The sequence below is a fragment of the Dermacentor albipictus genome, chromosome 1 (genome assembly GCF_038994185.2).
Source record: "Dermacentor albipictus isolate Rhodes 1998 colony chromosome 1, USDA_Dalb.pri_finalv2, whole genome shotgun sequence".
Classification (NCBI taxonomy): domain Eukaryota; kingdom Metazoa; phylum Arthropoda; class Arachnida; order Ixodida; family Ixodidae; genus Dermacentor; species Dermacentor albipictus.
In genome coordinates this window covers 211,663,338-211,689,073 of record NC_091821.1, presented here as the reverse complement: position 1 = coordinate 211,689,073, position 25,736 = coordinate 211,663,338, and the positions used below count along the sequence as shown (strand labels likewise).

The 25,736-nt window shown below is 47.1% G+C and overlaps 1 protein-coding gene across 10 annotated transcripts in view; it reads right to left on the bottom strand.

The window, feature by feature from the left end:
• The window catches only part of LOC135915983 (melatonin receptor type 1B-like), a 264,138-nt gene that overhangs the window by 65,889 nt on the left and 172,513 nt on the right, over positions 1–25,736 (bottom strand). The window contains exon 1 of one of the 10 annotated variants that reach the window (XM_065449169.1): positions 9,954–9,993. The exons of 7 other annotated variants lie outside the window; for them this stretch is intronic. The gene's annotated coding sequence lies outside the window, so the exon portion shown is untranslated. Of the gene's footprint in view, positions 1–2,825; positions 2,965–9,953; positions 9,994–25,736 lie in introns of those variants that run through there. 2 more of the 10 variants (XM_065449167.1, XM_065449172.1) reach the window with 2 other exon arrangements.

Below are 25,736 nucleotides of genomic sequence, written 5' to 3'. Positions count from 1 at the left end.
CTGTCCTGCTGTGTTCTATGATATTTTAGGAAGAACGTTACTTGAGGAACAAAGCGGATAAGTTAATTTGTCTCCCAGAAAAAAAGTCTTGTCGAGGCAAGAGCCGCGAGGCAATTGACAAATCTATAAGGCTTTGCAGCCCCTTTCTCAGCTATGCTACAAGGTGAAGTGGTGTTGTTCTGAAAAAGCTGATACCGTGTAAATAAAAAAAAAGAAAAAGATTGATTCGTGCGATTGATTAATTATTGAATTTTAATGGCACACGGACCAGTTCTGGTCTAAGAGCGCCAAATAATTCGCGCTATAAAATAAAAATGTTAAATATATGTGCAGTGGCGATGGATAAATTTTATGTCCCTAAAATGACAAAAGCTTTTTTTATGCTGATACATTTAATGATGCGGGATGTGAAGGAAGACGTCCTGCGCATCTTGAAAGAATGTGTGGCCCAGAACAAATGACAAGTTCTGCCTCTGATTTGATATTTCAAGGCCGTGTTTTCTGAATACTTGTATTTGACTGGATTAGAATACCCCATCATTCGCACGGCTCCGGTTTATGCTAGGGGCGTGCGAATACTCTACATTATTCTTCCGACACCCAGTAGCTGCGAAGGTGCACGAGCCCTCCCACTTGCAACCACTTACGCAGAGCCACTTCCAAGGCCATTTGCATCGCGTGTATCGAGCAGTGCACTTTACACCAATTACACCGGATTCACGAGTTTTCACCTCAAAATTAGCCCTAGCACTTACTATACATAGGTAGCATACATACACTAATTAATTGGGCTTCTGGTCCACACCTCAGATCCACATCTGCTCCCTAGGTTTCCCGTATACGAAGGCAGTGACGAATATGAAAGCGCTTCACGTAATTCACTCAATCGCGAAGCAGCGAGAGCGAAAGACCTGGTGACCGTGAAGTGATGGTGACAAAGAACTACCCGACTTACTGGCTCCTTAACGTCCTCCTTGTGCGTCACGTGCCCGCTGCACCTGCCTTCGAAACCAGGTTTGTGTTCAGTGTCCGATACAAATCAAGTCAGCGCGACGTATATGATTAAATCCCCGACGCTTCGAAAAGCAGAACCTCCCTTCTTTCTCGAACGCTTTGGAGCCGGCGCGGGAGCCGCGAATCGCTGTCACATCGCGAGGAGCCTGCGTATTCGTGCACGAGGCCGCCTTAGCAACTTCGCGATGTGCGGGAGACGTGGTGCCGGCCCGAACATTTCCGCTCTGACTCAGCGGGCGAAACCGCGGTGATGTGCACGGGTGGGGGCGAATGTGTTGGGCCTATTCTTTCTGCTAGATTTCAGGCTGCGCTCCTTCGCCCTGCCGCGCTCTTTCAGCGGGTCTCGCCGGCTGCGCGTCAGAGAGATTGAAGAGGAAATTGCTGAGCCCGGCAATCAGGACACAGCGACGTAATCAGAGCCATGCACAGTCCATTGAATCCTTGCGGCTATTGATCTGACCTCACAGCGGCGCGCAAAATAGCACCGCTACGTGAAGCTGCGTTGAAAGGAACGACTTTTCGGCGTTTTTCACCTGCCTGAACGAAAAAAAGGAGAGATGCTGGTGGGAGACTGGGCTTCTATAGCTCCATTTTTTTTTTTTTTTCGCACTCGCTTCGAGCACTTCGCTTCTTAAAAACTGGCGTACGCGGTTTTCGTTCTTTTTTTTTCGTTATTGTTTTCCTTTCTCAATCTGAAAGTAAAAATTCCCATAGAATAATTATCAGAAATGCTGTTCGGCGAAGCTTGGCAAACGTATGAGCACGCTAACTTCCATTTTCGTGGAAGAAAGTATACATTTCGCTACGGTGGCAAAACCTGAAAGTACGGAGATATATAAGGGAAATAGGGGACTCAAAGCTAGCGGGTGGTATCTGACTGGCGTACAAAATAACTGAGGCAGAGCTTGGATTCTACTTCTGTGCAGTGCCACTGACGCTATACTTACGTATCCACGCTAAGCAGCACATTACCGTTATTATAGAAAAAAAATGGTTACCCGAAGTGGAAGTTACACCACGTAATTCCTCTTATGAACACGATCTTGGGTTTTAAAACGTCGTTTGCTCTCGTAAGGTCAGCAGGTTTTAGGACACCTGCTCTTATATCCTAAACAGGTGTGCTTGCAAAAGACGAGGCGACGTCGTACAGACTGCGCATGCGTGCGTGTAGACACTTCTGCCGGATTCCGAAAATGCACACAAGCCATACCAGAATTACATATACCGCATAAAAAAGAAAGTTCTATTTCATGATTTAAATAAAACATAAAGAACATATCTTGCCAGAAATCTCGGGAACAATTTTAAAGAAAGTCTGGCTGAAAAAAAATGTTTTTTCTATTTTTAAAACTCGCACCCGGCCCTGCATAGCTTTTGTTCATCGCGTTGCACGAGCTCTCGACACCCCTCAGTACCAACGCTTCACGTACAGCGTAAATGTCGAAACAAGAGGTACAGGGAATACATAGAGACCGAGCTCAAGGGTTGTGCGTGCTATCCGTGCGATTTAGACTACGGAGAGCTTCCATCAACGTCTTCGCATGGCTCTGATAATCGAACGGGTGAGAATGGACGTCAAAAAGAGTTCCTTTGACGTAATCAGCACAGCGGGTGACGCGCGCGTCTCTACGTCTCTAGCGAAGGCTCAGGTATATATATATATATATATATACCAAGCCCCCTCGTGTTTCTCGCGTTTCGCGACGACGAGCCCCTCTCTCGTACCGTCCTTGCTGCCTTCTGCGAGTAGAAACTGCGAAATCACAAGCAGGTGCTGCTGCTGCTGCAGCAGCAACAGGCGCATCGGTTACCTGCGAATCCCGTTCCCGCTTTCGCCTGAGGTCTCTCTCGAACATCTGCGATACAAGAGTTTACACTCTATCGAACTAGTGCAAGTGTACGGCGCGTCTTCTCTCGGCGCCGTTCTTCGCGAGCCAGGCCAGGCGTGCGCGTTGCTGATGTGTTTTTAGGCGCTGAATCAGCCCCGCGCTGTTTCGTTTAACTCGCGGCCGTTCGTTGGCGAGCGCGTGCGTCGTCGAGACGTGCCGCGCGGCGCAGCTGTAAACAAGCGGGCACGCGCGCGCCCATCCGTCGCGCGGCAGGTGCCTGGTCAATGACTCGCGCGCCTGCCTGGCGAGGCTCGACGAGAGAGTCGCGCGGTCATGCGGCTCTGTGCGTGCGCGGGAAGACGTCTCTCTGGTCGGACAGGAACGTTAGCCCCGCGAAACGCTGTGGAAACGCGCGCTCGGGACTCCCTAGTTTCGTTAAGCAAACCAGGTCGCGCAGACGTGGCGTGGCGCCAAACCCCGCGGCGTGGTTCTGCGCCGTCCAGCGCATTCCCACCCCGCCGGCCCACCTCAGCCTCTTTTTTGGCTGCTGCCGGCACGTTGGCTAGAGAGCGCCTCATCGCGTCGCTCCTGCCCCCAACTCTCGCCCCGCAAGAGACAAAAGGCGTGGCGCACCGGAAAAATTCATCGACGCGAAGGAGCCCCTTTTCGTCCTTTATTTTTCTTCCCCGACAGAGGAATTTCGAAAGCGTGTTTTTCTTCGGCTCGGCGGCGTAGGCGTCGAGGAGAAAGGCCCTCGCGCGTGCCGAATGGCGTTTTGAAGGGGCGCTTGCTGTTCGGCTGCGGAAGTCAGCGCATGCGTGTCACTGTCCGGGCGAGAAATAACCGAAGATGACACGCGCCGCAAACAACACGTATATTGTGTGTCCCCCTATCGCACTGTTCTCTGCAGGGGCGGGGTGCGCAGCGACGTAGTCGAAGATTTCAAAGGCACATTCGAAAAGGGAGGTACCGGTGGAAAACGGAAAAGTCCCCTTTATATATATATATATATAGGAATAGAAAGAGAATCTTTCATCCAAGTAGCCTTCACCACTGTTATTTTGTATGCGTGCGCACATTGGTCCGCGGAACGTCACAAAAGTAAAAGAAAAAAACAACGATCGATGTAAGTACTGATGGTGCTTCGGGAATAATGAACTCACGAAAAAGCTGGTAGCAGTAGCAATACGCAGTATATTTTCTTCATTTTCTTTTACTCAATTGGCATTTGCGATTTCGTTCGCCCTTTTCACCGTAACAAGGACGCTTTTTCTTCATGCAGCAACTTTCCCACATTGAGACTCTTGTTAGGTGAGCGAAATGTTCCTGGCAAGCATACACGGAGGACGCAGTTCAAAATTTAATGGCACTTGAATTTGCATTTTCCATGTGCGTTCTGACTAGGGCGCGCTCTTTGCGTATAGTCTAAGATGGTAAAGCTTTTGCGCTTCAAAGAATGCATCATTAGCCATTCACTTGGGCCGTTTTTTCGGAACATCTTATTTTATTTGAAATTATTTCGTCATGCACCCTTTACAACAATATTGTTTTCCATCTTAAGCTAAGTGCATTCCCCCCCCCCCCCCGCACACACACACACACACACACACACGCGTTCCTTCTTCTGAGGGGGGAGGCGTTTTTGTATCAAAAACGCTGCGTTCGATAGCGTTGCTTCTGGACGGTTGCCCAGTGCAAATGACACCCGACTGCTCGTCCATGGCAAAATAGAAGTTCGCGCAACTTCAATATCTTCCTCGCCGCGAAGTTGTTATAACGGTAAATTATGGGGTTTGACGTGCCAAAACCACTTTCTGATTATGAGGCACGCCGTAGTGGAGGGCTCCGGAAATTTCGACCACTTGGGGTTCTTTTAACGTGCACCTAAATCTAAGTACACGGGTGTTTTCGCATTTAGCCCCCATCGAAATGCGGCCGCCAAGGCCGGGATTCAATCCCGCAAGTTCATGCTCAGCAGACCAATACCATATATCCACTGAACAATCACGGCGGGTTGTTATAACGTTGTCAAATGCGGAAAGGGAGGGGAGACATGTTGGCTGTACTAAGAAGTGGTATGAAAAGTGTAGATAATAAAAAGAGACTCCGAGACAACCTACACGAGCATGTTGAAGCAAAAGATGTTATACGAGTATCCACGCATAGATGCTCTCAACGATATGCGCGTGTGTGTTTTCCTCGTCCACGTGTTCCAAGTTAGTTCATGGAACGAGGTTTGATCGATAGTCACCGTTGAACGGATATGTTTATATAACTCACGCCCTACAGCTTTTCTTCACTTTTCCTCCCATCTCTGCTGAGTAACAGGGTAGAGGAGTTTTACCTGCAGCCTCTCTGCATTCTCTCAAATAAACGTCCTCTCACTATACTACAATAGGAACACTAGAGTCTGCCGCAAGATGCTACAGCCGAAATGGTTGGGAAAGTGTCTAAATCAGTGACGATGTCCCTCTGCTGAAGCCGTATACTCTTGAGCAACCACTTGGGAACAGGAAGCCAGCGATACAGACGCATACACAAGGGAAGAAGCGGGCAGGACGAGCGCTTATCTTGCCCACTTGTTCGCTCGTACATGCGTCTGTATCGCTGGCTTCCCGTTCACAGGTATGTGCCAACTCTCCCAGCGAGAAGCTGTGCCATTGACCGCCTTTCAGGGATACCTCGGCTTTTTCGTGACGAAATATCCCGCGCAGCGCCTGACTGAAGCGACCGGCATCCTGCTGCCACTGCTCTCGAAATCTACGCGACGTAATAATAAACAACTGAATGCGAAGGTGCGAGTTCTTTGACACATCCGCCGAAGGCTTTCCATCTTCGTCACTCGAGAAATCGTCGTGCGACTTCTTACCACGAATTGAGCGGGGCGTCTTAACCGCGATTAAGTTAAGCTGCACATAAAATGCGTTATACGGTATTTCGAGTACACCACATCGAGTAGACATCGCGTAGCAGTCGCCAGTGTAGCACGCATTTCTCTTCGCTGCTCTCGTTTCTGCAGCAATAAACGCAGCACAGGATGATGTAATGGCCAGCGCGTTGCCGCAAACACATCAACCCGTTCCCCGAGCGGCTTTCAAAATCCGTGAAGAGCGGCTCGCGTCGGCCCGCTCTTCAGCGGCGACGACGGCCATATCTCACACGCCGGTTCTTTCAATGTCTTTCTCTTCAAAGAATGCGGCCAACCTTCACAACCATTTCAGAGTACACTCACGGTTGTAGACCGTCTATATGGAAAGCACAAAATTGATCATCCGCGACGCCCTTCCATTTCTGCTTTTACTCCGTTCTTTTCACGAAACCGAGCAATAATTACGCTTCACTGTCCATGTTCTGCCCTTTTATTCGCTTTTTCCTTTCACCATGCACGCATATTTGCGCGTGCGCGTGCGTGTGTGCGTGTTCGCCTCTTCAACAAGGTGGAGCGCGCGCGCAATAACAATAGCTGCTGGCCCTATTTTGCTGGCGCCTCGTGTACCGGCCGGCAATCTGTCTGCGCTCATGACAGGCTCTATTCAATGGAAAAGGGCGCCGCGACGCAAGAGAAATCACAAAGCGCGTGTGGCGGCGATATGTACGGTCACTCGCACCCTGCAGCAAATTCATGGCGCTGCTCTTGCCAAATAATAAAAGCTCGTTGGTGTTTGAACGTGAGGTACTGGAAGGCGCACGTGCGCGGATAAGACAGTCAGAGGAGCCGGTACAGAGACGCGCGCATACCAATCGCCACCGTGGCGCGTGATTGCTTCTTCTTTCTTGCTAGCCGAGTCAAACGGTTCCCCATGTTTCGCCCGAGTGAATGTGGGAAAACACCGAGCAGTATGGGTATTTACTTGGTCACGCCAGCACCGCTCGTGCTTTAAAACGTGCGCCTCTGCTGTTTTCCCCCTCGCCAGTCTGCGTTCACGCCATGTCGACTACGTCAACTGATGGACGCGAAATCTGGACTGGCTTGCTACAACTGACACGGAATTTCCAATGCAGCGGATCAACGCAGCTCTCGCGTTGTTGAATATATCTTGAACAAGCGACAGGTGAACAGAACGAAAGAACGATTTCGTTGTGCCAAAATCTGCCGTATACGGATAACGCGTTAATCTCCTGGCTTGTGTCGGCTCCGTTTCGCCCGACCGAGAGATTCACCGTTCCGTCGGGTGCTTTTTCGTATGGTAAGACCTTTAATATAGTTTTGAACAAAAAAAAAACAAAGAAAGGAGAGCAGTGTGCTCGAGATTAATCAAGTTCACTGACCTGAAGCACCGTCTCATTGAACTTACTCGAGACCTACATGACTTTTGTAAGAGAAACACAACCTAAAAATCCTGCCTCATAGCGTTCGCGCTCGAATTGTTCGCGCTTCATTTGCTCGCTACAACGCGTACACGGTATACGGCAAATGTGATTCGTTCAGTGTTGGGAAAATGGAAGGGCGACCGCGAGCGTCGAGATTCAACGCGTTTTCGTACGGGCGTGAACTAAGCTCTCATTTCCTTCCACTATTTGTGCAACCGCTTCGTCTGTTTATTTTCAATTTGCCACAGCACTGCTAATCTAATTCTTTTCTTTCCGCTGGAAAGAGAAGGGGAATGGTTCGCTGGCAGCTAATCAACACAAGTCTATGGCGGATTTTAGCGTATTACCAACGTTAATCCGGGGATTTTGTAAAGATCCGTAAAGGAACACTGAAGAAACACACACTGACTTTAAGAATGGGGGGAAAAATGAATTTGAACAGCCCTTCCAGGAAGTGCTGAAGGCTTACCAGGCAAGAAAAAAAACGAAGCGATTTAATGAAATTAGTTGCATTCGAATAACCGCAATGAGTCAGATAGAGCTGTCCTTCCACCACTGCCCTCATGCATATATCCTTTCAGCCAGATCATGTCGAGGACGCACGTGGTAAGGAAGACAAAACGGGCGTGGTCTGTCACGTGATCTCGGCCGTTCTTGTTTTGAAATTATCATAGTAGCCAGCGGTGGCAGGCATCACGTCCAGCTATGGTTTTGGGCTGCTAAGCACGGGCTCGCGGGATCGAATCCCGGCCACGGCGGCCGCATTTCGATGGGGGCAAAATGTGAAAACGCCCGTGGTATACTTAGATGTAGGTGCACGTCAAACAACCCCAGGTGGTCCAAATTTCCGGAGTCCCTTACTACGGCGTGCCTCATAATCAGATCATGGTTTTGGCACGTAAGACACCAGAATTTAATTTTAACCGTGTAATACTAATTCACCGGTGCCGCCGATGTTCCCGCCAATTTCACGCGATTACGCCCGATGTAAAGGCTTCGGTCGCTTTCAATCGACAGCCTTCAGTGTTTTGAAGTAGGTATACCCCAGTACATGTTAAAAGAATATTTCTCGTATACCTCACGACGACATCATGGCGACACCATATCATCAGTCCATGTACTATTATTGCGTGCAGAGAAGTGTCTCAGCATGCCAGCGCTTGCATGCAGATGTTACCGAGGGATTCATCGCATAAAGTTCAAACACACATCTGCGTCAGTACCTTGTTTTTGTTATCGATAGCATTCCAGATCCACCTTCAAGCGTCGTGCCTACGCATGTCGCATGTACGTACGTAAGTACGTATATGCGTCATGCGGCGTGCAAAAGAAAGAAAACGAAGTGAGCGCTCGACCTTTATAGGACATATGGCTGTACCTATCATACCATGACTGAAGAACTTAAGAATTTTTCAGGGAACCTAGCTTCTCGCTGTCAACAACACTTTGTCCAATCAAATTGGTCAAGTAAAAAAAAAATAATAATAAACGTGACATTTGCTGTACAATACAATCGGGCCTTCTCGGCGTCGCTGCAACTGCGCGTGCCCAATCACTTCGGTTTAGTGCCAATCCAACGCACCTGAACAAGAGGCCAGAATGACTATTTCGCGCTGGGGGTCACATTCTAACGCCGACCTATGTAGCCTGACGTACAACACGCATGATAAAAAAAACTTGAAAAATTAATGAAACTGTCCAAACGCACATTTTTCAGCTCTTACGATGCTTTAAACGGATTACGCATCGGCTCAAAATCTATTAGACAAACTACCAATCACCCTACCAATCGCATCATTATCTCCCTGTCTGACGCCTGACAGGCTCTATAAGATATCTTGGCAGTCACTACCTAAGGAGGCATCGACGTATAAGTGAAATTATCGATACTGCTAAGCCAGTGCTCGCATACCTACGCCGCAACCTTTATCACCTTATATCGTTCGCCACCTCACTTACGCGTCCGAAACTACATCGCGCCAGCGCTGCCTTTGATCTGCACCATGCATATGTAATCAACACACTAGAATCAGTCCAGAACCGCGCAACCAGGTTTATTATTTCAAGATACCCTTATAACTAAAAGTTGGTAATTGTCAACGTGCCTACAGTGCAATTTTTCGTCAGTCCCGTCTTTCTCCCTGTGCCTAAGCCCAAGGCTGGAACGTTCTTCCCTGTCGCATCTCCCTTTTGACTGACCATTCCCGTTTCAGAACTACCATCGAGGGCCATAATCATTTATGATCTATTTCTAGCACCGCATCGCCGCCCACAACTCATGTAATGCCGCGCTGGAGTGCTTGAGGTATAGAAAACACAATAAAAGCAAATTACTGAAGTACGCTGTAAGGCACATTGGATATGGGAGTTGCATAGCCTTTATACCTTCTACGAGGCGCAACACTAGAATAACTCACATAATTTGGCCTACTAGGGCGGTTCACTTCAGGAGCTTTTTTTCTTCCTGCTAACAGCGTCTGTAATATCAACGAGAGCTCTGTAAATACCGAGATGTATTTGACATGTGCCGTAAGACATCCAGTTCAGAATGCCGTCGGGTGCGCAAGCAGCCTGCAGTTTCGCTTGGTTTCAGTATGTCGGCGGCCGTTGGCGCAACTAATGCATGCACGCAAATGTAATGTTCGGCTTTTGTACTCTACGTCATTTCCAGCTGCTAAGGAGGAGAATGTCGTCAGGACGCAAGTAGAGCGAGCACTCCCTTCCCTGCTTATGCCTAGACCACTGTCATGGGGCCGTTTATTAGATTTACGGGTATACCAATGGCCGCAGGTTACTTACCCGGATGAAGGTGCCGCTGGAGCTCTTATTTCTGTCTCGTCCTGCTGGCGACGTATTCAAGAAGAGAAAGATGCGCTTTTAATTTCTAGCGCTCGTTTAGTGTTTCTTTTTTTTTTATCACGCGCCTAGTGGATACGCAGCGCGCGGGAGAGAAACATCTGCGCCTAACAATATCTGCTCTGTCAAAATCTGACAGAGCGGGAAGACAACGCGGCAGAAGAATAGGCAGGAACGTGGTATAATAGCATTACGTGCCTCTGTAGCGTCTGCAGAGAGGGAGAAGGGACGCCTGCAGCATGCCGGGAGGCGCAGCTATCGCGACCTCGGTATATGGCTTCCATCATAGCGTAACGATATTTGCGCACTGGAGCGTCTGCGCTGCCTGGCGTTGTATACGGAGGCAGGTCCCGGCGAGGCACAACGAACAGGAGAGCTTTGACAAATGCCTATGGCATCAGTCTGAAGGCCTTTAGCGCTGCATTCTGGGCGTCGCCAAAGGTCAAGGCGCATAAGCCGTCCTTGCAGGTGTGTGTACCTTGCCTAGATAAGAGGACATCAGTAATCACTGTGGTGTGATATCTCGAAATGTTCGCTTCTTTCTTTCCGCGGAAACAGATATATTCTTGGTTGTCCTGGCATTTCAATTCTGGCGGTTTATTGTCGAAATGTGCCTGCATTTTCTCATTTCGGCTAAGTATATAGATCTGCACTGCTCAGACGCACGAGTTCATAAAAAAACGCACATACACTCTTTGTGCGAAGCACGTGTGCGCTTTGGCACCACCGTGAAAATTTCTATTGTGATGGCGACCATTCATCGGTCACGAGGCTGTCCACCGTTTCTAAAGAAACTTGCATAAAAATGCACGGGGACGTAGCAAATTAATAAGTAAGGGTGGCAACACTTCAATCAAATATTTAACATTGCTTTAAAGAGAAGATTTCTTTGCCTCTTCCTTCGACTTTATTTTATTGAATCATACAGACCGATTTCGCTTGCCAGTTGCATTGGAAAACTAATGGAGAGGATGGTCCTAGCACGGCTATACTCGCGGACTACTTTCTGTGCTTATGAAGGGAAAGTTACAGGGGCGGAGCTTCTGCACATGTGTTATACCGCTCCAACTAGTCCGCCAGTGTTTTACAGTGCTTTTGGTTGCTTGGAATATACGCTTAATCGGCGCAGCTTCCAAGTGCGACGTTTTCGCGTTTGCCCAGACGCGGAAGGGAAAAGCCGCAAAATGAGTAGACTTTTCCATTCAGTGCTGAGTTTTGTTTTATTTAACTGTTGCTAATAAGGTGTTTATGTTTTCTCTTCCCCCAGTTTAAACTAACGTGGATGAAAACGGGGGACTCTTTTGAGAAGCGCTCTAACTTGTGCGCGCTTTGCCTCCGTAGCTTTCCCTTCGTAGCCACAGAAAGTTGTCCGCAAGCATAGAATGGTACGTCGAACATTAACAGGTATATCCATACACAATGGCTGGTTTCAGGCGTCGCCGTTCCTCCATTGGCAACGTTATCGACTTGGTGACGTACGTCTAGCGCCAGAAGTCCTGCAACAGATTATCTGCTGCCCTGTTTCTGTATGTTAAAATAGCATACAATAACGTTAATACAAATACAATAACCTATCGCAGCCGTGCTTGCTGTAGCTTAAAGGAGGTATAACAATCCTGACTTGCTAGCGTCTGGGTTTGAAAAGAATTCTTTGAGGCCTGCGGCAGCGAGGCACGCCAGAAAACAGTCGTAGGTATCACCGTACGTACGTTTTCTCTTGCTTTTCTGGGTAAGCGCAGAAACCTTTCTTTTTCTTTTGTTTTCACAAACATTTTAAGTGCTGTTCAAATTCGCCGAAAATATATTGAGTACCTAGCCGCGCTCATGGCCGCATGCGTACTTGAGATTCCGGAACGACGATGTTAGAACCATTAAGAAATGATACTTTTGGGGCGAGCTCCACCACTGGAAAAGCTGGCGCCACCGTCGGCGTGACGTGGCATGAGGGATCACGTGAACACAGAGGCCGCGTCGGCTGTTTCGGAAGTGCCGAAGCAAGCTGAAAACGAAAGTTTAAACTCCCACCTGCGCGGCGGTTCTGATTAAGTGGTGCGGCTTTACCGCCTTGGGTGCCTGCTTGACAACATTTGAAAGTACTATAATAGGTAGTGGCTGCCTTTGGAGGCGTGCAGCGTGGTAGGCTACTGCTCGGTGCCGCAGTGCCGGACATACGCAACAGAGCTCGGTGTCAGCCTTATTCACACGTAGCCGCAGGGCAAGGAGCTGCGTGAACCTTGGCTGGTGAAACTTAGAACGGGCAAACAGCCATTGGCTACAACTCGGGTATGCAGCAAGCACAGACGCGAGGAAGATTTCTGCTACAGCGCCGGGACTGTGTGATGTTCAGTGAGTAGCAGGAAACGCGCACTGAGACACTCGCCCGTGCCCGCTTCCCGGCTAATGGCATGACGGTTTGCTCTATGAACTTGTTGATGCTAGATACTGGCAAGTTCACTGGAACAGAAAGGGAGCGGTAAGACGCACATTAAAAAAAGGCATGGCATATGGTCACGTTTGTGGTATGAATTAACGCACTGGATTACGAAAAAGAAGCAGCGCGAAATCGCCCGCTGGCTGCATACAGTGCGACGCAACTTTAGAAATAATATTGAAACGTTCAAGAATTTAGAAGAAAAAGGATATTGAATCGTCGCGACGGCAAATCACAGTCGTCGTAGGCGTCGAAGTCCCTTGTTAAAACGAAATTGTCTTTCAACAGCTCTGATAACGTGCACGCAACAATAGTTTCTTGTGGACTGTCAAATGCTCATATGCTGCGGCCTAAAGCTCACAGCTCGGTGCGAAAACGCTCTCAGTGAAAACTAAGCACTGTGCGCGGACATGCATGCAGACGCGCAGTCGGTCGCCGCAAACCCGTGCGATCGCTGCATGCATTGAGGCTTCGTTTTGTTATACGCCGTTTGTTTATACAGACAACCCACTATAAGAACATATTTCACATAGCTTACTCTCAGCATTTGCCGACCTTTCACGCAAGAAGCCGGTTCGGGAGACTCGATCGTGGCGACCGCGCGCAGTGGCGTTCACTGTACGTATTCGGTAAAGAGATAGCTTCTGTTAACGATTCTGTGCTTTCAGTTTGCGCAAAATTATTACTTCGACAGTAAAAAACTTCCCTCATTTTGAGAGAACGTACAGAAATGTTCAGGAGGGCTAACGCGGGGTGCTTTTATTGAGCGTCGTAAGCCAAAGCTATGGGCAGCGCGCCGCCTGATCCCTCATACTACGCAAGGGAGGTGCTTCTGACAGATGGCGACTCTGTAAGTCTGCGCCCCCCATATTGTGCTACCTATCGCGATCAGCAAAACCGCCAATCGCGGATAAATCAAGGGAGCTTTTAAGCATATAACACTTACGAAAAGGGCTTAGCCATACACTACTGACATGTCTTGCGCATACTTTCTAGTGATAACCCTGGAAAATATAACGTGGACAAATTCCTAACATCTTAGTATTCATCCACCGGATATACATGCCGAGATCGCCAATCGCGGATAAATCAAGGGAGCTTTTAGGCATGTAAGATCCTTAGGCTGTACATCTCCACAATAAGGTAGCCTCGCCGCCTACAAGATCACCTGACTGAGCTGTCTCGGTTGCCATAATCAAAGTTTTAATCCTCGTATGACAAAAGTTATTTTTTCTTTTTGTTTTAAAAAATCTGAGGGTGGTAAGCCAGAATTCATCTCCTCCAGTACACTACATCTCCAAGCATGGAGTGACACTTGACACCGGCAAAAGATGCCAAGGGCCAGTGGGTCGATACTAATCAACGTTCAACCAAATTAGGAAGACCCACTAAGCTTCAACAAAAGACACTCCCTCACCGGAACAGGAATTGGCCTCCCTGGTGCAGTATTCGGCCACTCCCTCTCAAATGACTCATTCGATCAACCAATGGCCCTCAGTTTCCAGCAGCTGCGGAGCACCTGACCAAGGCGGTGGTCAGACCTTTAACGCAGCAGAGGGTGCTAAGAATATCTGCACCCGGACAGGCCGCCAATGGAAACCGACCCTGGCAACCTTTAACAGCCGAACTCTCTCGAATGAGGCTTGCTTAGCAGGACTCTTTGAGGAACTATCAGGCATTGTTTGGGATATCATTGGCCCTAGTGAGATTAGAAGAACTGGTGCTTATACAGTGCTGACTAACGGCATGTCCACTGCTGCTATAGAGGTCTCCCAGATAAGAAGCAATACGGGGTAGGACTACTAATCCATATCAGTGGCTATGGTGTTGGGCTGCTGAGCACGAGATCGCGGGATCGAATCCCGGTCACGGCGGCCGCATTTTGATGGGGGCGAAATGCGAAAACACCCGTGTGCTTAGTTTAGGTGCACGTTAAAGAACCCCAGGTGGTCGAAATTTCCGGAGTCCTCCACTACGGGGCGCCTGATAATCAGAAAGTGGTTTCGGCACCTAAAACCCCATAATCTTTACTAATCCATAAGCAGATAGCGGGCAATATTGACGAATTCTACCGCATTAATGAGCGGGTAGCAGTAGTCGTAATGAAATTTAATAAGATGTATAGAATAAAGGTAGTACAAGCCTACACTCTAACCTCCCGTCAGGATGATGATGAAATAGGTCAGTTTGATGAAGATGTTGAATTAACAATGAGAAAAGTGCAACCTGAGTATACTGTAGTAATGGGCGACTTCAATGCAAAGTGGGGGAAACGCAGGCTAGTGAACAAGCAATTGGCATCTACGGCGTCGATTCAAGGAACCCTAGAGGAGAGATACTGGTAGAATTCGCGCAAAAGATTAAACCGTGAATAATGAACACCTTCTTCACAAAGCGTAGCAACAGAAAGTGGACCTGGGAAAGTCCTAATGGTGAAACAAGAAATGACATAGATTTCATATTTTCTGCCGATCCCAGCATAGTGCAGGATGTTGAACTGTTAGGTAGGGCAAAGTGCAGTGATCAAAGGTTAGTGATGTCTAGGATTCACCTCAATTTGAAGAGACAAAGAGTAAAATTGGTCAGGAAGGAACAGGCATACGTAGACGAAGTTAGGGCAAAAGCAGACCAATTCAAGCTGGCACTTGCAAACAAATATGCAGCCTTAGAAGATAGAGATGAAGATGACATAGAGATAATGATTGAAACCGTAACTAGGCTGGCTTCAGAAGCAGCAATTGAAGTGGGAGGTAAGGCACCAAGGCAACCAGTAGGCAAGCTCTCCCAAGTAACAACGGACCCAATAAAGAAGCGACAAAGAATGAAAGTGTCCAACTCAAGAGATAAGATAGAATTCGCGGAACGGTCAAAACTGATCAACAAGGAGAAAATAATGGATATTCGAAATTATAATGTAAGAAAGACTGAGGAAGCAGTAAAAAATGGACGCAGAATGAAATCAGTGAGAAAGAAACTTGGCATAGGACAAACCAAGATGTATTCACTGAAAGATAAGCAAAAGTATTATCATCAGCAATCTCGAAGGTATAGTGAAAGAAGCGGAAGAATTCTATACTGACCTGTACAATACCCAGAGGAGTCAGGATACCTCCATTAGAAACAGTAATGAACAGGATACAGAAACTCCTCCTATAACTAGCAATGAGGTCAGAAGGGCTTTGCAAGACATGAAACGAGGAAGAGTGGCAGGAGAAGATGGAATAACTGTCGACTTAATCAAAGATGGAGGAGACATAATGCTTGGAAAACTGGCGGCCCTCTATACAAACTGTCTATGACTACTAGGTCCCAGAGAACTGGAAGCATGCCAATGTTATATTAATACATAAAAAGGGAGGCGTTAAAGAATGGAAAAATTTTTATGGACCAATGTCTTTAATCAGGTAATCGAGAAATCCGCAGCGTGCAATCAGGCTCTCTATATGGTTTTCATAGATTACGAAAAGGCATTTGGTTCAGTCGAGATACCAGCAGTCATAGAGGCATTACGTCATCAAGGAGTACAGGACGCTTACGCAAATACCTTGCAAAATATCTACAGAGATTCCACAGCTACCTTAATTCTCCACAAGAAAAGTAGGAAGATACCTATAAAGGAAGGGGTCAAACAAGGAGACACAATCTCTTCAATGCTATTCATTGCGTGCTTGGAAGAAGTATTCTGGCCATTAAACTGGGAAGGCGTAAGAGTGACGATCAACGGCGAATATCTCAGCAACCTTCGGTTTGCAGATGACATTGTCCTATTCTTCAACACTGGCGACGAGTTACAACATATGATCGAGAACCGTAACAAAGAGTGCGTAAGAGTGGAGTTGTATTAATATGCAGAAGACAAAGATAATGATCAATAGCCAGGCAAGGTAGCCTCTAGAGTCCGTGAAGGAGTACGTTTACCTAGGTCAATCATTCACAGGGAACACTGATCATGAGAAAGAAATTCACAGAAGAATAAAAATAGGTTGTTGTGTATACGGCAGATACTGTCAGCTCCTGACTGGAAGCTTACCATTATCATTGAAAAGAAAGGTGCATAATCAGTGCGTTTTACTGGTGCTGCCATATGGGGCAGAAACTTGGAAACTGACAAAGAATTTGAGATCAAGTTAAGGACCTCGCAAAGAGCGATGGAATGAAGATTGCTAGGCGTAACGTTAAGAGACAGAAAGGGAGTGGTTTGGATCAGATACCAAACAGGAATAGCCGATATTCCAATTGACATTAAGAGAAAAAAAAATGGAGCTGGGTAGGTCATGTAATGCGTAGGTTGGATAACCAGTGGACCATTAGGGTTACAAGATGGGTGCCAAGAGAAGGGAAGCGCAGTCAAGGACGGCAGAAGACTAGGTGGGACGATGAAAGTTGAAAATTCGCAGGCGCTAGTTCGAATCGGAGATGGGAAGGGGTCATAGGAGATCGCAGGGAGAGGCCTTCGTCCTGCAGTGGACATAAAATAAGCTGATGATGATGACGATGACAATAAAACGTAACGCACGAAGCGATTTTCAACACGTTAGAGGCAGTAGGACTTGGCGGCAAGATCTATTTCTGGATTATCAGCTACCTACAAAAGATATCCTTTTTCATACTGACCGAGGATGGCCCAGCCTCCCAGCATTAATTACCGTAGCCGCGGGGTCCCTAAGGGCACGAAATACTGAGCTCTACGCTCTTCAATCTAACACTAGTTGGACTCGCCGACATCCTCCCACGCACCGTTAGGAATCTATGCCGACGACATTTGTATTTGAAGGTCGGGTGTGACGGGACTGCAGGTTCGTGCGCGGCTTCACAAAGGCAAACACCTTAGAGGAAGCTTTAGCTCGGGCCCAACTTTGACGTGGCCTGTTCAAATACATGTAAAACGCAGAAACGCTTTTCTGCAATAACGCCTGTACCGATTTTAATGAAATTTGTTGCATTTGAGAGAGGAAGGTAAGTTCTAGTGACTGTAGGAAGCGTAATTTCTATTTACGGCCTGACTTTTGTTAAAAGAATTATCAAAAATTCAGAAGTTCCAAAGAAATGAAAGCACTAAGTTTACAAATAATAGCTCTGCATCAAGAACAGGTATAACGGTTCTGTAGACGGCATCCATTAGATCATTGAAAGTGGACAAATTCGATATGGTAATTTATATCTTACGTGAATTCGTTACGTTGTGTACAAGGGTTCTGTAAAAGCTGTATTTCCATATTACTAAATTTTTTTAGATTCATGTGTGACATATACATTTTGCCCGCTTTAGATGTACTATTAGATGCAATTCAGATAATGGTGATATCACTTTTCACTGCTTAGTTACGAAGTTGTAAACTTGATAATTTTGTTTTCTAAAACTTTTCAAATTTTGACAATTCTTGATAAAAGAATGACCTAATCGAAAATTCGAAATAAACAGTCACTAGTTTTTGAGATTTTCTGTTAAATACAACAAACTTCGTCAAATTCGGTGCAGTCGTTGCCGAGAAAAACGAATTCTCTTTTAACATGTATTTCTATTGCAGCACTCGAGCTAAAGCTTCCTCTTAACATCATCCTCCTACCTTCGAGAACAACGACTTCAAATGTCATATGAAAAGTGTGCAGTGGTGGCATTTACGAAGACATCATTGTCTGCATACGTTATATCCGTCGGCGGATAGCTGATCTCGTACAGCACAAGTCACAGATTTTGGGGAGTGGTCATTCACAGAAATCTCTCCTGAACCCCTCATGTGAATTATGTGAGAAAACGTCTGACGGGAATTCGCCATATGTTTAAGTTCCTAGCAGGAAAGACCTGGGGAGTATCAATACAATCTATGCTGCAACTGTCCAGGTTCCTCTTTATTGGACTCCTGTGGTACAGCCTACAGATGATCTCCAACACCTGCAGAACTAAACTGAATACAATCCGAAGCATCCAAGCCCAAGCCCTCAAGATATGCCTTGGTCTACTGCGAAGTGCGTCAACGACTGAAGTTATTGCAATCACTCAAGATTACAATATTAGAACGCACATTACCATTGAAATAATGTGTGTGCACATAAGACACTTTGCCCGGACGCTTACACACCACCTCGAAAGTTTCCCAGTAGAAACACCCCGCACGACATTCAGTTCAAATGTGTTCGCGCACCGCTCCTATCTTTCGTCAGCTTACGCGCCTGCTGCAACACCTTCGATTCCTCCATGGTGTGTGAACCATACTCACGTAACCCTAAAAATCCCAGGACTTCCGAAAAACTCGGACTTACTGCCATCTGCACTCAATCAACTTAATCTACTGCTCCTGTACGTGGAATAGAGGAACTGCAGACACGTCTATACTGATGGCTCAACTACATCAACCAGTTCCGGTGGCGCTGTAGTTCTACCAACAATGGGAATAACCTAGCGGTTCAAGACTTCCCATATCACTACGTCTACAGCTGCAGAGCTCGCGGCTCTCCGCGGTGCGCTTTAAGTGATCAGCACAGAGACTCCTGAAAAATGGGCAGTCTTCTGCGATCCATGGCCGGCCTTACAATGTGTGCAGTCGTTTCTACGCCATGAAACTCACGATCAGCTGACGTGCGAAATCGTGAAACTTGTCCATCGCTCTAGAGAAAAAGGCGATAATATCTCTTTTCAATGAATGCCAGGTCATTGCGGTATCATTAGAAATGATGAAGCAGATAAGACAACTCGGACGTCAAACAAAAAAGACCGCTGCGTCCCCATTTCTCTTTCAAGGACAGGCGTCGCAAGACAACTTCCCATTCTAACACACACGCTCTCCTTAACTGAGTGGAATACCGCACATACAAGGCGCACCAGACTACACAGACGAAATCCTCCGCTGCAACTCAGACCTCCGGCCGGACTGCACCGACGTGAAGCGTCTCTTTTGTGTCGATTGTGGCTTGGAGTTGCCTTCACGAAAGCTTAATCAGCACTAATTGGAATGACTGACAGTCCTGCATGGTGATGTTTGCGGATGCGAGGAGAACATTGAACACTTATTGTGCCACTGTCCTCAGCTTGAAGCACAAATGCAATTTATGCCCAACACGTTCAGGCAACTAGATGATCGTCCTTTGAGTGTACAGACAGTACTAGAACACCGTCCCCATCGATCATCGGCTCAGAATGCACTGAATGCACTTTTGCGCTTTCTGAGGACGTCTGTTTTGTACGAGTGGCTGTGACTCTAGTACTGTTCGTGCACGTCTCTATAACCCCTCCCTTTCTCTCTTCTCTCACTTCCCCTTCTGCCTTCCCCCAGCACAGGGTAGCCACCCTTACTCTTGACTGGTTAACATCCATGCCTTCCTTACGTCGTCCCCCTCTCTCTCTCCTTCGACTTTCGCACTGCTGCTGCTGTCTGGCCCACAGCGTCTGGGGGGGCGGGGTGGTTCAGAGCGTGTATATACATGGAAGGAGCGTGGCAGAGAGGAAAGGAGACGCTAGAAACTCGTTTGAACTTTTGCATCGCGTCGAATGTGCACAATGCTCTCTGGAGCTCCCTGGGCGTCACCACATTAGCCTCCTGAAAGCTGTAATTATCCGTGATCCCCCGCAAAAGCATTGCAGAAATTGCAGCGCTTACCGTTCTACTAACGCGCCAGTCCAGAGGGAAGCTAGATAAGATGGTAGAGAGGAAGGGGGAGAGGAGGCGTTGAATAGGTAGAACCAACCCAGTCGCGAAACGGGTGAATAACAACCTTACCACTCTTCGCTCCCAGTTTCAATACAACAAGTTTGGGTGAGGGGTGGGGGTGGAGGTGACATGAGAAAACAAGAAAACGCGACTACTATAGACACGACTGCGGTTGCGGGAAACGGGATAAATTTAAGTTCAAGGTACGGTACGGTACGTTCCTGCCATTTCTGGAAAATAAACGTCATGCCAATATGTCAAGGGGACAACTTACGCAGGGCGTGGAGAAGCAGAGCCGCATTAATTAAAGTGCACCGCAGTGTCTAGGCGACACAACCCAAGCTACCGCACGTCAAAGCAACACTTCTGTGCCCGCCGCGGTAGCATTGCGGCTACGGCATTGCTCGAGGTCGTGGATTTGATCCCGACCGCGGCAGCCACATTTTGACGTGGGCGAAATAAAAAAACGCTCGTGCACTTAGATTTAGAAACACGTTAAAGAACACCGCGGTGTCAAAAGTCTGCCCCTACGCTGTCCTTCATAATCCGATTGTCGTTTTCGTACGTACAGCTCTATAATTCAGTTAAAGTTTAATACTTCTGCCGGAAGGAGTACGTTTACCTTGGTCAACTATTCACAGCGAACTCTGACCATGAGAAGGAATTCAGAGAAGAATAAAAATGGGTTGGATCACATACGGCAGACATCGTGAGGAGCTCCTGACTGGGAGCTTGCCGTTATCATTGAAAAGGAAGATATACAATCAGTGCATTTTACCGGTGCTGACATATGGGGCAGAGACTTGGAGACTGATAAAGAAGCTTGAGAGCAAGTTAAGGACCGCGCAAAGAGCGATGGAATGAAGAATGCTAGGCATAACTTTAGGAGACAGAAAGAGAGCGGTTTGGATCAGAGGGCAAACGGGTATAGACGATATTCTAATGGACATTAAGAGAAAGAAATGGCGCTGGGCAGGACATGTAATGCGCAGATTAGATAACCGTTGGACCTTTAGGGTGACAGAATGGATACCAAGAGAAGGGAAGCGCAGTAGAGGACGGCAGTAGAGGAAATTTGCGGGTACTAGTTGGAATCGGTTGGCGCAGGACAGGAGCAACGAGATCGCAGGGAGAGGCCTTCGTCCTGCAGTGGACATAAAATAGGCTGATGCTGATGATGACTTCTGCCAAGACGTGATGTGCCATGTGAGCCAATGAGAATACTCAACCCTTTCAGAGGTTATGAAATATGGCGCACAACAATGCCTCAAGCAAACACCTCTCCCTGTGTGTTCCGTGTTGTTGCGCTGGGCGGTCCTTCAGAGCGGAGGATGCCCCACCAGTGACATGCAGTTGTCTCGGTTGGTGTTCACGCCTCATAATTCACTTCGCTTCAAGGCAGCAACATTGCCCTCCTGACCGTCATGAAGAGGCCACTAATATATGACAGGGTCATTGACAGGGACTTCCGGGGAAATTAGCGGTGGGTTCACGGTTTGCCACGCCTTGCATTGTACCACGGTGGAGGACCGTCACGAAGAGGCCACTGATCGATGACAGGGTCATCGTCGAGAACTCCCGGGAAAAGCGTCGGCAGCAGATTCAGTTTGCCACGTGGATGCCTCGTATTGTGTCATGGTGGAGGCCCGAGCACCACCTTGGAGAAAACAGCACCACGTGGAGGACAGGAGCACCAGGTTGGAGACCAGTGACGGGCGATAGAGGTGGTTAACCATTCGGTATTTGTAATTGACCAGTGTATTCGCTCAACGAGGGAAAGAGGGAAGAAAAGGGCACAAAAGCGGATCCGAACGGCTGTGAAAAAACTGGCTGTGGCTTAGCTAAGGTTAAGCCCAGGATGCGAAGCATACTAGGCTTTATTTTAACGCGTCAGCGTTAAGGAGCTCGTGTCGCAGAAAAGCCGGTGTCGTCGGCGTCGGCTCAGGCGTGCGGCGCTTGCTCAGGCGCACATTTCGTTGTCGCGCCGAACGCTGCGTTGCTCGACGCTCACCGCGTCCGATGCGGGGCGCGTAGTCGCTGCGCCGTAGCAAAGCCACCTAGAAACAGTCTCTGTGGCACGCTGCAACCTTCGCTTCTCATTCCAACGAGCAGCTCTGTCTCCAGGAGGCATCTCACCTCGTGAGTGTCTAGCAGAGGCAAGCGCAGCTGCTTATATACCGCCGCGACGCCGCGAGCGACGGCGCGAGTTGGAGCCCCGTTTCTCCTCTGTCGTGACGTCACGGTGTCACGTGGTCAGCCTTGAAGACGACGCCGCGAGCGACGGCGCGAGTTGGAGCCCCGTTTCTCCTCTGTCGTGACGTCACGGTGTCACGTGGTATTGAAGGCGACATCGCCGCGCCTGAGGATCTGGGTTGAGCTCTAGTAATATGCTTCGCATAAAAAAGAGACGTTCGGACACGCAAAGACGCTACAATAGTGTGCTCCGATAGTTGGAGCCGTGTTGTAAAGCTTAACCATGTACTTTTTTTATATACAATCCTTTTCTTTTTTCGTTCTCTTGAACGTCGCTCGGAACCCTTCTTGCTCCCGGCACCCGGCACGGCACCATCCGCGGAACCTTCGTTGGCCGCACGGGCCCCGATTTCACAACAGTGTACTACGCAAACAGCAGTGGTGCACGCAAGGTAATGTTTAACATCAAGTCACAACTCTCATGTTGGAATAAACTTTGAAGAAATTAAACATTCGCCGTCAAAATAAGTGTCGTCATTTAAAGCAAACAGCCCAGAAAGCTTCGCTTACATCGATTCCCACAGTGTGCGGGATCTGCATAATTTTTTTTAATGTTAAGGAAGTCCCCGTAAGGTATTCCGCTATTTTTCCGCTATACTTCCCTCTCGTTGCTCAGTCATCAAATTGCCTGTGCAGCATGGCTCCAATGGTTGCTTTACTTGTAAACGAGCTGGAAATCCTGGGCAGCAATATTGAATCAAAAACGAAAGTACTCCTCATGGGTATGACTAATTCGAAAAAAAAAGAACTAGCACAATAAAATAAAACTGAATATAAAGCTCTAAAGCAAGAGCTTGAAAGTCTCAGAAACAGCATGTCAGTCATGAAGATCCTTTGAAGAACTAAAATCAATGCCATCCTTTTCACCAACAAAAACTAACAAATAAAAGAGCTACTTTCTCGTCAAGTAGAAGATTTGGATCTGTACTCTCGTCTGAATAATTTTCAGACTAGAGGCATTACTCGGACTAAAGGCGAAGGCTGCTACCAAATAACGAAAAGAAATGGTGACAAGATTGGTGAAACTTGAGGACGCGGACACTGTGCACCGCGTTCCTACGCGTGACGCTCAATAGAAAAACCTAATCATTCGCTTCTCCTCTCGCACTTAACGAACAGACCTTGTTAGAAAAGCTCGGAAGGCACGTTTGACAACAGGGAAGCTAATCTTCTCTGGCAGCGTTGACACTGCAATATATGTAAACAAACATTTGATACCGTCAATTAAAAACTGTTTGCTGTAGCACTGGAACAAAAAAAAGAAACGCAAGTGGCTTTACCTGTGGACATAAAACTACGTAATTAGGAGCTAGGAAGAACGCAGACGGCATTTTGAGGACGGCACGACGAAATCTGTGCTTTCGTCGACTCGGCACCACAATTTTTAAATGACAGCAGCAGTGAACACACAGGCGGTTCTCTCGGATTGCCTGATCTTCTAGTCCAACTTACGGGTGGTTTTAACGATGTCTCAAACAACGGTAGCTGATCATGAGTGCGTGTTATTTTGATAATTGTGTTCGACTAATATCAAGTGCAACTTTATTTTCCCCAGCATGGGTTGCTTTTGTCCATCAGCGCTTCGCTTCGACAGCATATGTACAAATTATTACGAGCAATCCATGCCGTCATGTGGGTATTTCACTCACACAAGAGCACGCAGTCATTTTCAGACCGACCTTCGACCGAAGCTTGACGAGCTCTCTAATCTCTTACATACTGAACACCGCCTGTGCAAGGGTCCTTATGCATTACTATAGAAGTTCGATGGGGCCGCAATGCCGAAACACCGGTGTCCCGTGCTTTGGGGGCACGTTAGAGATCCCCTGGTGGTCAAAATTAATCCGGAGTCCGCCACTACGGCGTGCCTCGTAATCTAATCGTGGTTTTGGGACGTAAAGCTCCATAATCCTATTCATTACTCTACAGTATTGTGCAACACTCCACATTACTGTACATCACTGTACAGGAACTGAACAAAGCACGGGGAGGCTCCAGCGCCAGTTGAACGCACACCATATCACCTTCCTTACAGAGGAAAACTGATCGAATGCTGTAATCAAGCATGGGGAGGCTTCTGCATGATCCCTGATGTGACACCCATTTCTTCGCGAGCCTAGAGAATGCAGTAAAAAACGAAGCAGGTGCCTGCTGCGAAGGGTAAAAACAAATGCTCTCTGTACAATAGGAATTTGCCCGTTTTCACATTCACGAAGCTACTGCTTTCCCACATAGCATCGGCATCACTATGACTAGTAGTAACGCCAACAAAACTTCATATAAACTTCATTGCGTGATCTTACTTACGAAAGTTGGGAACTAGGAGCCAGGTGCGTATTTTGTGTATTTCAGATTTTTGCTTACTCTGAGTACTTAAACGAAGACTCACAAATAATTACTTTCATTTGTGTCCCGTGGGGTGCTTTTTTGATGTTTCACGTAAGAGTTTTCACAATCTGCCTGAGGAATTATTACTGCTTTATATCCATTCTAGACACCAGTGGACAGGCTATAATTTTTTTGCATCGCGATACACATTGTGACTACCACGTCTTGAAACAAATCGTTAAAACATAAAGGCACCGAAAATGAGAACATTTCTAGCGGTAACGAAGGAGTTAAAATGCATTATGAGATGATTTCAGCACAGTTTTAGATACTGCTCTAAAGCAGGCAAAAAAAAAAAACTATTTTGAACACAAAACTGACGCATGTACAGACGTTAAACAAAAATGGGAAATCATCGATGAGTTCTTGAACAGAAACAACAAGAAAATTGTTAGAACGAGAAGAAAGGGGGTTAACCGAGGGGCCCGATTTTTATTAATCATATCATATTTGTTCACTTCTCAAGAAAACTGTTAGCAAGATTGTTACTAACGGAAACAAAGTAGTTCAACATCCTGAAAAGATTAGTGGTGCTTCTTGCGGTTTTTGTTTCGTCTTCGGAAGCCAAGCGGTTCCTACAGTATCTCGATCGCAAAAGCATCCACAATCTTGTTTCTTACAGCCTTGCACAACTGAAGAAGCGCTAGCTGCGATTGGTAACTTAGACACGACGGGAACGTGGTGTAGACAAAATACATTCATTACATAATAAATCCGACAAGCATATTGTGGCTGAAGCCCTTCTCCATATCGTGAACCATATTTTTTCCACGGTTATTTTTCCTAACCAACTGAAATCAGCTAAAGTAATTCCTATACTAAAGAAGGACGACCCCACACTTAAATATAGTTACAGATTGATTTCAGTACTTCCATTTCTTATAAAAATAGAAAAATAATTGAAATTCGTGTTCCTTGTTGCTACGCTAAACTTCAATATACTTTCACACTCGCAGTTCGGGTTTCGCGCAATTCTTTTAACAGTACACACAATAATTAGTTTTACAG